Here is a 16,115-nt window from a genome sequence, read left to right as displayed (position 1 = left end):
CAAGTAAGGATGGGCAAAAACCTCTCAGCTACATGATTTGTTTGAAACATTTTTTATGATGGAAATTAAAAGTATAAAATAAGATTTTCCAATGTAAATGGTAACATAATAGTGATAGACCGATATGGTTTTTTCAAGGCAGATACCATTGTCGATTATTATTAGTAGTCAAGGAGACCGATAACCGATATTTCAAGCCGATATTCATTTGCAGTAAGAGAGAAAATATATTTAAAAAAAACCCATTTTCTTTTAATTTAAAAAATATATAAAAAATTTACAGCTTTGTTTAAAAATTATAACAAACATTGCAGGGAGATTCCTGGATCATCAGCATGTGTTAAGCTAAATTAAAAAATTAAGCAAGTAAATAGCTCCCCAAATTTTATTATTTATTATTAAAAAAATCATAGAAAAAGTGTAGAGTTGAAGTTCCCAGTGTCAGCATTATTTTTATTAAGTGAACATTTAAATAAATCCATTAATGAAAAGTTCCCTGTAGCTCACTTGAGCGACAAACGCATGCGAAATGCGAATGTAGCTAATTTGGGTATTTCGTCAGGGTTTGTAAAAGCTTTGCAGACAGTGAAAAATTGTCTGAATATGTTCGAAATGTCTTTGCGACGAGTAAAAACTCTGTGAACATCTTATCTCATCATCCTGATGAAAACCCTAAATTCAGTACGTTCGCAAGCATTCACCGCTTAGTGAGATACCAGCTTTTATCGGCCTTCAGATTCGTAAAAAGGCCCATGCAGATATTTGTCAAAATGCCGAATCGGCCCTACCGATAATCAGTCTATCCTTATAACATAGGGTGGCAGCTCATTAAAACAATCTTTATTCAATCACAGTACAGAACACGATAGCTATAATGAACAAAATTTAAACATTAGTATGCTCATGTACAACATTGGGGGTGGATGACGGTAATGGCAATTAATTTAATAATGAAAACGACATTCTAAAAAAACTGAAAACACTTTTCCCATTTTAACAATTTTTTTTGTTATATACCTAACGTGTAATATTTTAACACTCCCTTCACCTTATTAGTAAGCAAATACCCAATTGGAATAGACCAGACCTTTTTGCAGCTAATGTCCGTACAAATATGGCACATATGAAACGGTTACAACATTATTATGAAATAGACAACAGATTTTCTTTTTGCCATTATGTTGAGTCAAAGATGACCAATTTCTGTCTCTAAAATACTAGGGAGAGAAAAGATTCTTGGGCAATTGACAAATCCGAGTTTGCGTCACAAACCAAAATGGCGGTCTTATGCTGCATTCAAGGAGGGTTCGAAGTCGGCTTAATCCCACTCAGAGTGTCCCTGTTCCGCCCTCAAAGTGGTAGACAAATGTAAAGACAAATGTAAACAACCAAGATGTCTGATTTGGATAAATTGCCCAAGTGGAATAAATCCAATTTCCTGCTTTCCTCAAATGCTAATTTTTTTCTTGGTGAAAAGTCACACTACACTCATTGAAAAGCATTGGATTTTGGATGGATTATTTTGATTTGAAAATGTGGTAAAATGTTGCTTGACTACGATAACAATATGCCTGGTTTGTATGCTAGGCACGGGCAAAAGCAATACAATACGCCGTGGAAACGAAGCATTGCATTGCAGACATATAAGAAATGCCCAGATGTTTGGATTTGTCATACAAGTTATTTTTAAAAGCATTCTAACTCTTTAATTTGTATTTAAAAACGAAATAAATCATGAGTTGACCATTGCTGTTAAATAACTACCCAAGCAGAAGCACGTGTATCTCTACCCAGTACAAGATGGGCAGTAACCAATGTTCCCTCTAATTTTTCATGTATCTGGGCATACACACAAGCTCCTTGAGCAAACTGAGGACTACTGTGAGCAACATCAGATATGCACGCTTTATTTTTAAATAAGTAATTTGGTCCACTTAAAAAAAAGACAAAAATCTGAAAAATGGGATGTGTAAATGTTATACAGTATGTGAGAGTCCTGCTTTGGCCATGGGAAGAGTCCTGCTTTGGCCTGGCTGAGGGTCCTGTTCTGGAAGATATGAGACATATACACCTTTTTAGACATAACATTTTGCTCACATTAAAACATTCACATTTTGCACAATGACTTGTGCTGTAGCTTGTGATGCAGTGCAAATTCCTGTAACACTTTGTCTGTAAAATATCTAATTACACAGTTTTTCTTGGCATTTCTACTACCCATAAATGATCTAATAGTAACAACATTTAATGATTAATATCCATAAAGACAAAATCTTAATAACCGTCACTAGAATATGCACAAATCTGACTTAAATTTTACCTTATTTTTCACGTCTGTCCTTCTCACTTCTCCAATGGTTGTACACTTTGTCCAGGTTGATGGCTTCGTCTGCTTCTTGCAGACTTTATGCGCATCAGCTGGTCCAAATGTGTCACTTCAAGACGATTTCTGGATTTTGTTTTCGTTCCTTTTCTCTCGGTCTTTTGCGCTCTCCCGCAATAATGTACCAATCCCCTGTCCCATCTTGAGTCTTCGTACAGTTTCGACAGCTTTTAAATGACTTTTATACTGAACGTGACGCTTGAGATAGTCCAGCTTCCATTCAATCCACATTTTTCCCTCTGAAAACTCACTTGCTACTTTGGCATCGCTGCATGTTTTGCAGAGTAGACCTTTCTCACTTGAAAAAGAAAAAATCTCACCCAATTTCACCGCTTTTTCTTCAATTTGCACATACTCCGACAACCATTCCATCTTAAAAGAACTGCATTTCTTTTTTACTGTGGCTTGGTGAGTGGATGTGTCGCTGCCTGTTCGTTTCGCCATGATGCGGGGTTTGTATTAGCATCTATTAACCTGCTAGCTAACCTGCACGGCGCATATAGGCAGGGCCCAGACGCAAGCACCGTCAATGCCATGATTGGCTTCGTACCGTAAGTGAACCGTATCGTATCATTGGCTGGACACCTGTCACTCACTGAGTGAGAAACAAAAAAACAATATTATTGGGCGAATTAATTAGATTAGATTAAGTCTAATATTAGATATTAATTAATACGTTATGTTGATGTTGTTTATGCGCTGGATATATTTTCTTGTGCGCTGAGAATGTGCGGGCAGTGCGCGATTGCGCACGCGCGCAGCTTAGAGGGAACATTGGCAGTAACACTTCCAATCTGGCCACGACGATGACATCAAATCAGCCTGACGTCCGTCAGCAACACGTCACGCCACATTTTCAGCGCCACAACGATGGCATCAAATCAGCCTGACGTCCGTCCGCAACACGTCACGCCACATTCTCAGCGCCATGATGCTTCGCACGTTGCGAACTCGGTTTCTGAAATCCAGCTGTTTGGTGCCGTCGACGGTCACACGGAAGAGGTCAGCGTCGCACTGGATGATCATCTGAAGAACAAAACAGCAGGGTGAGCAACATGCTAGGTAAGAGTAAGAGCTCTTCAACCAGTCAACGTACTTTTACTATCCATTCCATTTCAAACTAAAAGTGATCATACTGCCCACCAACAGATATTGTGGTAATGGAGATGTGTGTAGAATTATGTAGTGATTGATGTGACCTCAAAGTCATGTCTGGGTTCAAATGGGAAGGAGTCCACCTTTGTCCATGTCTGGGTTCAAATGGGAAGGAGTCCACCTTTGTCTGCTCCTCATCTTGGGTGCTATTCAGGTTGGAGGTCATCACAATCTTTAGGTCTTTGATGTGAAAGCCCAGGTGTAGCGCAGTGCTGTGGACTGTGACCAGGTTGAAGATTAACCTGCAATATTCATTCAGATGCCTTTAAACACACATTTTGTCACGGTAACATTCTTTGTGGGGTGTATGGCGGAGTACCTCTCAGCCGATGGTTTGGCTCGCCCTCTGATGGCGATGCTGCAGCCCACACTGAGACGGCCTAAAAGCTCAACTTTGAATCCAAACTGTGCACACCATTTGTAAGTGTGTCAAAATGAAAATGCTGTGCAATTGTCCAAAGAATCAAATCTGAGAGTACTTGTAGAAAAGAAAAAGGGCTATCGGCGCACAGTAAAAATGCTGTTCAGCATTCACACCAAAAATCCAACACTTACCAGATGAGGCGACGCAACAAACATGCACGAGCTTTTGACATCAGGCATGTGAGTTTGAGAAGAGATTTCACTCCAGATTGTGACGTTACCTGGTCCTGACGCTGGCAGCTGGGCAGGAGGAAGTTTAGGACAAAGAGGAGGAAGAGTCGGAGAGGTAGTAGGAGGAAGAGTGGAAGCAGTAGCAACTGGGTGGGGAAACAGTAGGACTGGGACAGGTAGTAGGAGGGGCACACGTACACTTAGGACAAGTACATTTAGGTCAAGTACATTTAGGTCAAGTACACTTAGGACAAGTATGAGGAGGGAGACGAAAGTCCTTGGCTGGAGGGGTGCAACAGATTATAATATGAGAGCGCACATCCAAAGACATGCAAAGTAAGCAATCATTCCTTAACTTTAGAACCTTTTTTACAGATGAATTGCGATTTAACATTGCAGTCATAGTCATTGAGATTTCCATCTTGTCTCACTTCAACGCAGTTATCTACGCCTTTGTGGTTGTTGGGCTCTCCTTTATTCCAACGGAAGTAATCTTGTGCATCACAGTGGGGAATGTGGCTTTAGCATGTCATTTTCACAACATTTTTCTTACAATTCGTTGTAATGCTACAACCTTGTTCTCATAAAGTGACAACTTGATTCCAGTAATTAAAACTGCTTCCTCACGTTGCCCGTTCTTTCCCGTTAATTGACTGTGTTAAAGTACACTATATTTTTGTACTTTATTTACGTGTTCCAATAAATCCAAGTTGAGATTCTGATGAAGAGGTTCCTTGCAAGTTTATTCAGAAATTTCTGATAACACAAATGAAGTCACCCAAGCAGTGATCAGTCCCAAATGTGTGTCCCAAACTCGAGCACACGGCACATTTATTGAAAAACAGTGTTCACAGGAAATCGCCTCTCCCCTCCCTCATCAAGTTCCAGTAGGTACAAAATCAGATTAGACTTCGACAGCAGTATACTAGCTTGTCCTTGGACTTTCTTTGACCGAACAGAAAGTCCTACAAACTCTACTCCCTTAGATAATAGAAAATAAACTTATTATTTTTCTCTTTCCCAGGCAAGAGAGAAAGATAAGAAAACAATCAAAAACCTTATTCATCGAGCTATATTAAGTTAACATAATTACACCTACATCTACACAGTTATAACTAAATTCAAAACAGTTAGAATATAAAGTAAAATAGTAAAAATGTTAACAATGTTACCATTCCTTCAATTGGGCTCGAAAGAGCCCAAAATAAACATAAACATTTTTACAGAAAGATACCAGCAGGATCTTCATCGGATGTCGCAACAGCAGGCACGAATGGAGAAGCAACAGACTCGACCATCATATAAGAAGACTTATTTTGTACAACCTGTTTTTCAATAGCCGTGGTAATAATTATTTGGCAAAGAGAGCGAATACATGGAATACAGAAGCATCCGCACGTAGTTAACAACGCAGCAAATACAGCAACAGATATCAAAATTGAGGAAACTAAAGTTTTATAGCGCCCAAAAACATCCATCCAATTATCCCATACAGAAGTATCCACACCGGAATGCTCTTTCATTTTCTTATTGAGTGTCCGCAGTCCTTCAATTGCATTGGTTAAACTTCCATCTGGTGCAGTGTTGTTAGGAATAAAAGTACAAGACTGATCTCTAAACATTGAGCAAACTCCGCCCTTTTCTGCCAGCAACATATCTAGTGCAATTCGATTTTGGAATGCCATCAAAGATGTGGCAGCTAACTGGCCGTGTACAGCCTCTAAACCAGATTGAGACCAATTTCCTAGCCTTTGTACATTATAATGTACATAATTAATTCTATCTACGTTTTTGTTAATGGTGCACCACTAACAAATTAGAGATTCAAATCCTGAGAGTACTTGATCAGCCAATTTGTACTCATCTGGCACACCTCTTGGTACTCCAATTGCATCAATGTAGGTGGGGACATTTTGTTCTTGCCAAGAAGATCGTTTAAGTCTTTGAAAAGAAGGAGAAGATTTTGGTTCCCAAGTATCAGTCATTTGTAGAAGGTTATCAACAGAGGTGGGGAAGACTTGTACTGGCAGAAGGAGGGTTATGAGAGCACAATATCCTTTTATATTTAAAGGTAACTTATCAAATATTCTGTTATCACCACACCACCACCAGATGTCTGCTCTCGACTGAGGTTGGAACTTTTGTCCCACATCTATTACTGAAATACAGTGAGTGATGTGATTTAGGTCTCCCAATTGTTCTCCAGTGCCTGTCATTTTTATACATGAAAAATTACCATCCACAACTTTATTTGAAAATATTGGTTTAGTTGTCTGCCAATTTACGAGTGGATACACCCTATCCCATTGAGAGCATTTAACATTAGGGACAGTTTTATTCATAAGTTCCATTACACAGTGATCCTCTATTTTAGCAGGGATTACTCGCAGTAAAGGTCGTGGTCCTACACATACCACACAATCTTTGCCAGAGGCATGCGCTGCTTCGTTCGCCAGCAGTATCCAATTGTTACTGCTGTCGGACAATCCTGTCGTAACACGAAACCACTCAACTACACCATCAATCGGTACACTTACAGCCTCTACCCCAGTCTCCATTGTATATTTAGTCATTTTTGGTTGTTCTAACTTACTCATAGTTTTATTTACACAAACTACAATAGGAAAATATGGGTCAGTTCCAGAGAACCATGCCCATAACAATAATCCAAAACAGGAGGTATTATGTAGAGTTACATTAGGCGGCCGTATATTTCCATCAGGAAGAACAAAGGTCAATTCGAGTTGACCTCCCATTTTACGCAGTTACCTTTTTACTAAAGAAAATAGCCTCCTCGCTCGTTCCCGGTAACCAGTATTGTCCACTCTCGCCGGAAAACATGTCCTGTCAAATACCACCAATATGTCATCCAATTTCCCCCCTTAGTCTGTTTCCCACTTCTAAATCCCTTCAAGGATTTAATAGGAATTTTAACAGAAGTGTTTGTGTTTGGAGCAACTGTCACTGCAATTGAGTCATTATAAGTCCAGGATATGATCCAGGGAATGTGTGGAGAATCAATATCTCGCTTAATACGATGCGTTATAGTTACGTTCAAAGTTGTGTCAAGGGGCTTCCAGAAATACCAGATCTGCATACAAGTCAATATGAGAAGAAATGTCGCGATGCAGCAGCAGACGAATATGTGTTCCCGCTTTGAAGCCATCTCGTGATGAAGTTCTTTGTTGAATGAAAAGAGTGTGTGTCAGTTTTTTCCTTCTTTAAGAACCTCAGGGTAGACTGCCCAAGGTCCTTCAATTTGTCACCGGGATTATTCTGCCCGCAAATGTGACTCTTCGTGGAATGATGCCCAGAAAAAAGGGCCCTTGACTCAATCTCCGTTGAATGATGTCCTCAAGGAGGCAGCTCGACACTGGATACTGAATCAGCAGTTTTGGCCCTCAGGTTGGGTCGGCAGGTGGTCGGATCGCTGGGCAAGAGGCGGTTCCGGCGGGCCTGGTAGATGACAGGTGGTACCAAGTGTCCCCCTTCTTATGCAAGCACACTGCACAAGATGTTCTCTCCGTGACCTTGTGGGGTCCTGTCCATCTAGGAGCAAACCATTTTCTTTTAGTCACCTTTAACCACACATATTCACAATCATTTATTTCTAAAGGAGCAACTGGCCACTTTTTTGTTAGCTTAGAGAATGTAGATACTAATTGTTTTAGTACTGGAGGTCCTTCAATGTGTGACTCTTCCAGCGGCGCATTTGGAGCCGGAAATTGTCTATTTTTGTGACATTCAAATGGAGTCCAGCCTTTAGCTGCGTTTAATGACATTCGCACATTCATTAATGCAATAGGAAGAGCTTGTAGCCAATTCAAATTTGACGAGGCCAGTGCTTTAGCTAATCTTTCTTTAATATTTCTATTCATTCGCTCAACCTGTCCTTGGGATTGAGGATGATAGACTGACCCAAATGTATGTCTTAGCCCCAATGCTTTTTCTACTTCCTGTAGATGTTTATTTTTGAAATGGGTTCCATTGTCTGATCTAATTTTTCTGGGAAACCCATGTGATGGTATGTAATGATTAATCAAATGTTTTAACACCACCTCTGCTGTTTCAGATTTACATTGATATGCCTCCGGCCACCCGGAAAAGGAATCCACAATTACCAACAAATACCGGTATCCTTCCACTGGTTTAATCATATCTGTAAAATCCATTGAGATCACTTGTCCTGGAGCAGTCACTTCTGGATCGTGAGTGCCAGGAGTAGTGTTTAGATGTCATTTTACTGTTAAATTTATTACAAACACTGCAGTCCTGCAGTTCATTTTTAACAATTTGTCTCATGTAAGGATGCCACCAGTTACATAATCGTCTCATTATTTCCTCTGTGCCAACATGGCACAGTCCATGGGCTTCAGAAATGAGATTTTTTAATTGTTTCTGCGATAGGATATATTTACCTTCTTTCCGCCATATACCTGCTTCATCCTTTTGTCCGCCTTTTGCCAGCCACACACCCTGTTCTTCTGGACTGGCCTTCTCCTGCCACAGCTTAATTATTTCTGTGGTTATTTCTTGTCCGTCTCCTAATTCACCTTCGCTCACCATCAATTGAAGTGTTGGGCTGTAACCCGCTGCTTGTTTTGCCACCTTGTCTGCCGAATCATTTCCTTCTGACACAAAATCATTCTTTTTTGAATGTCCTTTACATTTTATCACAGCTACTGCTTTCGGCAGTAGCAAGGCGTATTTCAAATCAAAAATGTCTTGATGGTGTTTGATAGGTGACCCTGAAGCAGTCATGAAGTCATTTCTTTGCCATTCTTTTATGGCTGTGTGTATCACTACGTGTGCATACGCAGAGTCAGTGTAAATGTTCACAGTCTTATCTTTTGCTATTTTTAGTGCAGTTGTCACAGCCACTATTTCTGCTCGTTGAGCTGACTGTGGCCGTGTGAGTCTGTCTGCCACTATCAGGTCAAAAGTTGTCCCAATCATCTGTGTTACAGCAAAACCTGATTGGAGTCCTTCATTTCCCTTAAAACAACATCCGTCCGTAAATAACGTCAAGTCTGTGTTGTCCAGTGGGATGTCGTAAAGGTCCTTTCTCAGTGAGTTCTCTTCCAAAATTCGCTGAGTGCAGCAGTGGGATTGTCCCTCCAACATACCTTCTGCCATATTAATTCCCTCATGTATAAACAAAATGTGAGGTTGTGTCAGGACTAATTCAATCTTTCTCTGTCGTTCCCCTGTCATAGTAAATGCTTGGCTGGTTACGTACTGCACTGTACTATGTGATGTACGTACTGTCAGCGGGTGATGTAACACAATATGAGATGTTTTCTGAATCAAGCGAGCTAATGCTGAAGCAAAAGCTGCACAAAGAGGGTGACGCTGTTCATATTTTTCAAGAGGTGTTGATGCATAAAGGCAAACATGTCTATTACAATTCTCCCCTTTTTGAAAAAGAACAGCCGAAACACTGGTAGATTTTTCAGAAACATCTAGTCAAACATCTTCGTGTAATCAGGGACGACAAGAGCCGCAGCTGATGACAAAAACTGTTTCAGCAGAACAAAAGAGTTCTCAGCAGCTTGAGTCCAATTTAGAACATGTGACAGGTTTCTCATTCCTTTTTCATTCACTAATTGTCTGAGAGAATGAGTCAGTTCCGCAAAATCCGGAACATGAGGTCTGGAGTAGTTACACAGACCCAGAAAAGCTAACATTTGTTTTACATTTGTCGGTTTGGGATGGTGCAAGATGTCATCTTTGTGTGACGGAGAAATACCTGTTCCATACTTCGATACAAGTCGACCCAAGAAGGAAACCTGAGGTCGGGCAATTTGGAGTTTGTCTTTGGAGCACTTCAAGCCCACCGAAGCCAGGTGGCTCAAAAGGAGCTGTGTAGCTTGTAGGCAGGACTCCTCAGATGGTGCAGCTAGGAGTAGATCATCCACATATTGCACCAAAAGAACATCAGTAGGAAGTTGGATAGGTGACAGCAGCTGTCGAAGGGAAGCATTGAAAACTCCAGGAGACAACACAAAACCCTGTGGTAGCCGGGTGTAGGAGTAACACTCATTATTCCACGTAAATGCAAAATACTTCTGCATAGACAGGTCAAGAGGGATGCAAAAAAATGCATTTGCAAGATCAATACAGGTGAAATGCGTATGCAATGGAGTAATTTGTGACAGCGCAGAACGCGGATTTGGCACCGGGAGCGTGGGTGTCAAAACTTTAGCATTTATGGCTCTGAGATCATGCACCATACGAAATTTACCAGTATTTTTCTTTTCTACTGGGAGAATAGGAGTATTATAGGTAGACTTATCAATTTTACAAAGAACCCCCGCTTTCAGCAAACCATCAATTGTTACTGAGATGCCAAGTCGCCCTTCATTTTTCATTGGGTATTGGGGCACCCAAACGGAGTCGGGTTTTAATTCAAAAGTTACTGGAGCAACATTACACAGGCCCACATCAGTCGGATCAGTAGACCACAGTGCAGCAGGCAAGGTGCTGGTGACGTTGAAAAATGTCACCAGCAAGCTCGCTGTCAGATGTCTCCCTCCCATGATGCCGATTCAAAAGTTGATGTTCTAAAACAGACATGGAGGCAAACAAATCAGATTTAATCCAATAGGCATCAAGAGATTTGGAATACAGTAAATCTGTGTGTATAGAGTGTTGCCAATCAGTTGCTCTTGTGCAGGCCAGGACAAATGGACCCAAATCTTTCGCCGTGTGCTGGGATGACACCATCAGTGAAATATGAGGATGACATGCCAGCACAGATTCATCAGGTGGTATCGCCATCTCATACCACCGAGATTGTTCTTCAGTCAGATTAACAGAAAAAGCCACGCCGGGCTTTCCTGCAAACAGATCACCTACACGCAACTCCCAGGCGTTGTCAACAACTGTACGGAATGCTTCACTGTATATCTCATCACCACACCTGTCATAAAATAATGTGCAATGCATACAGTCAGAAACCATTTCATATGATCTTAGATTTCTCACCCAAGATGACCATAGTTTCCAAAATGTCTCAGCATCCCTCCAGCCGGAGGAATCAGTGTCAATCTTTGCCCAGTAGATGTCAGCAGTGGTGCATGTCATGGCGTGTTGAGGCACCACTGCAAACTGGGTGGAGACGTTGGAGGCGGATTCACCATTAAAGTGATAAGTATGTCCATCTGGGAACTGAAGCGTAATTCCGTCCGGCCCACACTGGATTAATGGAGCAGTTCTTATGAGAAGATCCCCTCCCAGATTCACAGGACAGTTCGGAGCATAGACAAATGCGTGCAAAAAAGTCTGTGTAAAGCACTGCGTGTGTATCGGAAAATCCAACAAGTGAAATACCATCCGTGGTGAGCGTACTGTCAGGTGGCAACGTCATAATGGTAGAATGACGTGCTCCAGTATCTACCATAAATGATAAAACAGTTCCGCCTACCGTCATGTCAATCATCGGCTCTTGCATGCCATGACATGTGAATCCAGGATCCAGTCATTGCGGAAACTGTCCACCAGGTGGCGGCAGGAGCTGCTGATAAGGCACAGGTGGATATTGTTGCTGTTGTGATGACATCGGGCGTGTGGAAGGGCCCTGTGAGCCACGTCCCCTCTGCTGGTAGTAGCCGCGTCCTCGTTGTTGCCGCCTCCCCCTGCATCTCACACGTGGGAGCTGCCGGCAGGTATTTGCCCAGTGTCCAGAACGGCCACAGTTGAAACACTGGTCTCGGTTAGAAAAAGGCGCTGACTGATACAAAACACGCTCTCCTACAACATTATTAGGTGATGACATTTCAGTAGAAGCCGGAAGAACAAAATCCTCCTCTTTTTTCTTCAAAGTTTGCAATTGCAGAATCGCTAATTGTTTTTCAGTGTTCTGATGTTTTTCATTTTTTGATTCGATATCTTTTGCATACCTTCTCAAATGATGTTTAAGATGAGACAACCATCTGGCATGTTTGGCTCCAGGCAAATCCGGATTCGCGTCCATCGCCTGCACAACAGACTTTGGCACACCATTTAGCACTGCAGCTCTAAAGACTTGCGAATACAGTGCAGTGTCAGTTGGCAAATGGCCAGTTTTCGAAGAAAATTCCACTTGAGCTCGGTCAATGAATACCGCAGCCTCCTCGTCAACTTTTGGAGCAAACACCAAGTCAGATATGACAATTTCCGGGATTGGGAACAATCCACCAAGCGTTTCAAATAATATTAAATAATTATCACGTGATAGTGCCTCACCGTCACTCAAAGATGACATTCCTGAATTAGTCATCAACACTTCGAGTTGAGAGAGAGGACAAGCTTGTGTTAAGAGCGCACGCACATCCCCCGCTGTCAAAATCTGACCTATAACCTCCCTTTGTAGAGACCGTAACCAGTTTTCACCCCCCGCCGGCAGTGGGGGAAGTTTCTGCAAAAGCACGCATAAGTCAGAGGGTAAATAAGGCTTATACACGGTAGCAGATTTCCCGGAGGCGGGATCAACTTTTGTCAACATTGGTGCTTCCAAACCTGCTGTCGAACGAGTCGCAGGTTTTTTAAGAGTACTGTCTGGGAGTCTGTCAGTCACGCTATCACCAGTCGCTATAACAGCCTTAACGGCACATGTTAGATCGGCCAGCTTCTTCTGAATTTCTACAATTTGATAGCTGTTCGCCAATACATTAGAAGTTTCATTAGTCATCTCACGTTCACGTTGCCGAAACAATTCGTCTCGTTCATCCGTCAATACACGGTTCTCTTCTGTCAATTCGTCGTGTGCAGCTTTTTCAAAACGAGAAAGAATCGTACGCCATTTACTACGAACAAACTGTGGCACTTCAGCGTGTCTAGTCAATTCCAATTTAAAAGCACCCGCCTGGTTCAAATTTTCATGCGGATTATCCTTCATAGCCAACACTTTGTCTAATTTTTCCTCCAATTGTTTCACAAAGGCGGTTACGCCAGCTGCTAATCCGTCCGCCGCGGCTCGCAAAACAGAGTCGCGTCGAGGATTCTTATTACAATTTTCACCATTCCAATCCACATCGAGATTACCGCCATTTATAGTCAATATCGGCGCCTGCAAATTTTTCAGCATTTGAACCGAAGTATCATATGGTGAATCCGTAAACGGGTTTATAGGCTCCGCGTACGGTGGTGGAGCTGTTGGAGTAGCATCCAAATTAGCCTCTTTTTCATCACCAGATTTTATCACAGCCATCCGAGCGATCTTTACAGAACTACCCAAAGCCAACCTTCTAGCATTAATCATCATTTGATCCACTTTCTTACAATTTCGTCTAGCTCTCATTCCATTTAAAGAAAATACAAATGTCTCTCGTACCATTTTATCCAGCGACCGCCGTTTCCGTACACATGCAAGCTCAACCGCCTTCATCAGAGATATCAAGCAAACCGTAGATTGTAACGGTGGGAACCAACCTTTGTCACAACAAATCTTCATCCAGTCGTTCAACTTTACATTCATACCACTTCTATCTTTCAAAGGCATGGCTCCGATCGAAACCTCGCAAGCAGTCTTCACTTGTGCATCCAACAACATATTCCGACTATGAACCGGAAGTATTTTTAGGTCAAACCACTCGGTGTCGCGGTCAAAACCGCCCTCCATTACTTATAGTAATTATTTCCCTCTTTAGTAATTATTATATTCGAGTCGTATTAATATTTACCAATTCAGTGACGTCTCACTTATAGTACCACAATTCAATTATTCAACAATATAGCTCATTACGCCCCCCCCCCCCAAAAAAAAAAATAATAATAAAAATAAAAATAAAATATATATATAAAAAATCACAGACAAACACAAATAAATAAATATCTATCCGGATCTATCGAATTCTTCACAAGCGGCGAGACCCCCGTCTCATCACAAAAACAAATAAATCCGCTTGCTTCATCCTGTACTTCTCTTAATACTTTTCCAACTGCGCATAAACCAACGTGACGGTACTATACTTCCGTAAACAAAAATCCTCGTCACACTTACGTATATAGTTCAATGTCGTAGTAAAATCCAAAATCAAGAACCTCACGTCCATCCGTTAACTAAACGACTTCAAAACTCTACTAATCCCTGTTCACCCAGAACTCATATACAATTTAGTCAATTTAGAAGACGAAAACCGGCTGTAGCGCTTCCAAACAGACAGAATTTCTCTACGTGGATAAAAATCTCCACTTACCGGAATTAATATGGCGCCAGAAATTCCGCCAGTCCGGGAACGCCGCAGCTTGTAAAACGTCCAAACGTCGGGCGTCACCATTTGTTAAAGTACACTATATTTTTGTACTTTATTTACGTGTTCCAATAAATCCAAGTTGAGATTCTGGTGAAGAGGTTCCTTGCAAGTTTATTCAGAAATTTCTGATAACACAAATTAAGTCACCCAAGCAGTGATCAGTCCCAAATGTGTGTCCCAAACTCAAGCACACGGCACATTTATTGAAAAACAGTGTTCACAGGAAATCGCCTCTCCCCTCCCTCATCATGTTCCCGTAGGTACAAAATCAGATTAGACTTCGACAGCAGTATACTAGCTTGTCCTTGGACTTTCTTTGACCGAACAGAAAGTCCTACAAACTCTACTCCCTTAGATAATAGAAAATAAACTTATTATTTTTCTCTTTCCCAGGCAAGAGAGAAAGATAAGAAAACAATCAAAAACCTTATTCATCGAGCTATATTAAGTTAACATAATTACACCTACATCTACACAGTTATAACTAAATTCAAAACAGTTAGAATATAAAGTAAAATAGTAAAAATGTTAACAATGTTAACAACGGCTTCCAACTTTCTTTAAGAAAATTCCACACCTTAATTGTACCAATTGACAACTCGTAATGATTCACTTACCTGCTTAGTGTCAGTATTGTAAAAGTTGTAATCACATTAGAAGAACACATTCCACCAGTCAATACTCACTCCCACTCATGCGCTCCATCGTCCCGAGTCAATCACGAGACCTTTGGGAACGGAGAATAATTAGTTTGAGCACGAGGACAGAAGCCAATTCGATGGATGCTGTGAAGCATTATGGGATCATCACTGGCATTTTCCCAAAAGCCTAAATAATCCCTAAAGCGCTGTTTTGGTGCTTAGTTGTCAAGAAGTCCAATTCTCCCTCTGAGTGGAAGCTGTCTAGGTGAGCTTTCTGTGTGATGCAGTAACTCTCGGCATCTTGCCAATGTTTGCGATATCTTGAGATGAAATATCATTGATTGCCGTACGGCTGCCACCCGTTCTTCACAACACACTGGAGATCCTGATTGGCTGAAGACACATTTTTTAGATTAGTCTTGACAGGTGTTTTTCATGCAACCTGTTCAACCTATGACAAGAGGTGGCATTAGCAGCCTTCCATTTTCCCGGGAGCAGCTTTTAAGGGTCATTTTGGCCATGTCCTGGGTTGTCCTCCACATTTTATTCCAGCACAATTTAATGTAGAAATACTGTAAACAGCACACGTTTTGTTAATGTTAAATTGATTATCTTGTTAAAGCACTGTGACCTACACAAAGTAAGAAGGGTGTCAAAACATCTAGCCCAGGCTTCCCCAATCCTGGTACTCGAGGGTGGACACCTGCAGGTTTTAGATGTTTCTGTCCTCCAACATGCCTGATTCATATAATCAGCAAATGGTACTTTTGTATTCAGTAAATTTTGTAGAGTAAATTTCACTCTATTTAGAGTGGGACCAAATAGACTCAGTTTTAGAGTAGTATTTACACTTGAAAGTAAAATAAAGGATTGAAAAAAACACAAAGTGCCTTAGGGTTGAGGAACGAACAGCCGATCTCCTACCTGTACCACGCAGCTCCTTAGTATATCGCTCGTGTCAGCTGGAATCTTCATAACTCCAACAGCATGGACATCAATGCCTTGGTAGGCTTTTATGTTGAAGTTGGCCCTTGCAGCACATGCATAGTATGAACAATCGTTATGGCGGTTGGCTTGACTTGTCATCTTGATGGGATTCTGGCCCAA

At 41.3% G+C, this 16,115-nt stretch overlaps 1 protein-coding gene and 1 pseudogene across 1 annotated transcript in view; one reads left to right on the top strand and one right to left on the bottom strand.

Annotated features, from left to right (window-relative positions):
• Positions 1 to 16,115, top strand: part of LOC147155517 (uncharacterized) — a 132,126-nt gene that overhangs the window by 36,291 nt on the left and 79,720 nt on the right. The window lies entirely within an intron of this gene.
• On the bottom strand, positions 3,260 to 16,094 carry LOC147155521 (uncharacterized; annotated as a pseudogene).

This window comes from Leptonotus elevatus, chromosome 21 (genome assembly GCF_054856555.1).
Source record: "Leptonotus elevatus isolate MCC_2025b chromosome 21, RoL_Lele_1.0, whole genome shotgun sequence".
Taxonomy (NCBI): domain Eukaryota; kingdom Metazoa; phylum Chordata; class Actinopteri; order Syngnathiformes; family Syngnathidae; genus Leptonotus; species Leptonotus elevatus.
This window is presented reverse-complemented; position numbering and strand designations above follow the sequence as displayed.